This window comes from Balaenoptera musculus, chromosome 4, assembly GCF_009873245.2.
Source record: "Balaenoptera musculus isolate JJ_BM4_2016_0621 chromosome 4, mBalMus1.pri.v3, whole genome shotgun sequence".
Taxonomy (NCBI): Eukaryota; Metazoa; Chordata; class Mammalia; order Artiodactyla; family Balaenopteridae; genus Balaenoptera; species Balaenoptera musculus.
The window spans coordinates 94,514,090-94,516,688 of record NC_045788.1 but is presented as its reverse complement, the minus strand read 5'-3'; the positions used below and the strand labels follow the sequence as shown (position 1 = coordinate 94,516,688).

Genomic DNA, 2,599 nt, shown 5'->3' with positions numbered 1-2,599 from the left:
ATTGATTTCCTGTTTTCAGTTTCACTGATTTCTACTCTAATTCTTATTTCTAATTTTTTAACTCTGCAGCGTGACATTTTTTTTATTATATCAGTTGTAATTCTTCCATTCAGAAATTGGAGACCATCTTCTCATTAAATTGTTATTCCCTCCTTTTCCCCCAGCTTACAGATAATTTGGGTGCTTTATAAACACTTAAATTATATGTACATGAAAGTTTTATAATAACTTGTACAAATTGTCTTTTTCTAAAAATTATCAAACGTGCTATTCAAACATGTAAGTTATAGCTTACATGTATATGACTTCTGAAAACAAAATAAGACTTTTACCATAACATTTTTGTGCTATAAAAAATTCTACATAGGGCTTCCCTGGTGGCACAGTGGTTAAGAGTCCGCCTGCCAATGCAGGGTACACGAGTTCGAGCCCTGGTTCAGAAGATCCCACATGCCACAGAGCAACTAAGCCCGTACACCACAACTGCTGAGCCTGTGCTCTAGAGCCCATGAGCCACAACTACCAAGTCTGCATGCTGCAACTACTGAAGCTCGTGCACCTAGAGCCCATGCTCCACTACAAGAGAAGCCACCGCAATGAGAAGCCTGCACACCACAACAAAGAGTAGCCCCTGCTCACCACAACTAGAGAAAGCCCGTGTGCAGCAACAAAAACCCAATGCAGCCAAAAATAAAATAAATTAATTAATTTTTTAAAAAGTAAAGCTTTTCTCTTTATAATAAGACAAAAACATTTTCATTAAAAAAAATTCTACATACACGCATATGATCAAAATATAATACTTTTCTCATTTGGGAAATTCCTATGCACAGTAAGTAAAAAAAAAAAAAAAAAAAAAGTGCCCAAATATATCAATTTATCCACTATTAAGATTACTGGGTGCCACCTACTGTTGAATTTTTGCAAGTGCTAACTTTATAAATTCAAAACTGTTATTAAAATCTCGGTTCCAAAAACTGAGTTTTGAGAATGTTTTTCTTGTTGGTATGTTTATGCTGGCAAAATAAGATCATGAAAAGAATACACACGGTATCAAAATTAGCATAAAATAGCCACATGCCACTTAAATATGTAAAACAGAACTATCACAGAACTATCATTTCTTACTTCAAATGCAGATTTCTGCCTCTCTTAAATTGTGCCAAAATCTCAAAGGAATATCTAAGTAACTAGAGTATATAGGAAGACACTGTACAGTCAACAATCTAATTAAAACTATGGCTTAATCATACTCCATAATGAGTGTAAGGCAAATGGCTTATTCAAAACATCCATTTACTTACTGGAAGTAGTCAAAGTCCAAAAGGCATTTTTTCTCTCCTTTTAAATAGAAAATGGGGTCTTTTACTTATAAGCTCAATTGCAGCAAAAGAACAAAGTGGGTTTAACATTTTACTTAAGATATTCGGCATTACCAATTTTTAAAGAGATGCAAATGGCTTGGAAACTGCTTTAGCAAGTTTCTCTCATGCTAATAAACTTTTAATCTTCTTTAACAGGATCATAGCCAAAAATCCAAATTGTAAAAGAATCCTCAGAAAAATTGGAACATAAAATGTTAGTTCAGTTTAGATATTATCAATACTTTCTTTATCATCTCAAATGTCATCAATTGGATTATGTATATATCTCCAGGACCAAATGAATTGGTTTTATAGAATTTAGCATGCTCGGGATGCTCATCATATGCCTTCTAGCTTCATCTGCATTGTATTTTAAAATTATATCAGCTTCGTTATCTTGGTCATCTTGTAGACCAACCAATATGATGTCTGAGGTATTTATGCAAATATTTTGCTCAGTTTCCCTCTGAAGTGACATAACCTCTTTATGCCATCAAAACACATCACTTCTAATCATCCATTTCTCAACATTTTTATTAGTTGAGCATATATTCTTGTTCATCCTCTTTAAACACCAGCTCTCTTTTTTCAGATTCATTCTCATTCTTACCTCTGCATTGGTTTTTACCTTCTTTATCTTTATTCTTGAACATGGCAATAACTGCAGCCTCAGGGTATCTCTGACTCCTATTCAGGCAGCAGGGATTCTCCAATGGGCTCCAGGGGCTACATTAGGACATAGCAGGTGGGGATAGCCAGGTCACCAAGCACTAGAGAGTCTCAAAACCCAGTTCTTCTGAGATCTGTTTGTGTCATTTTTTTTTCTTCTGCTTATATGGATTTGATTTGCTATTTTTCCAGTTTTCTAAGGTGAAAATTTAGATCTTTCTTCTTTTCTAATATATGCATCAAATGCTATAAATTTCCCTCTAAGTACTGCTTTCACTGCATCCCACAAACTTTGATAAGTTGTGTTTTCATTTTCATTTTGTTCAAAATAGTTTTTAGTTTCACTTGAGATTTCTTCTTTGATCTATATGTTATTTAGAAGTGTATTGTTTAATCTTCACATATTTTGGGGCATTTCACTTATCTTTCTGTTACTGATTTCTAGTTTAATTCCACTGTGGTCTGAGAGCAGACATTGTAAGATTTCTATTCTTTAGGTTTGTTAAGGTATGCTTTATGGCCCAGAATGTGGTCTATCTTGGTAAATGTTCTATGTGAACTTGAGA

The 2,599-nt window shown here is 34.0% G+C and overlaps 1 pseudogene; it reads right to left on the bottom strand.

Annotated features, from left to right (window-relative positions):
- Nucleotides 1-1,589: 1,589 nt before the first annotated feature.
- On the bottom strand, nucleotides 1,590-2,017 carry LOC118894659 (annotated as a pseudogene).
- Between the last annotated feature and the right edge of the window lie 582 nt (nucleotides 2,018-2,599).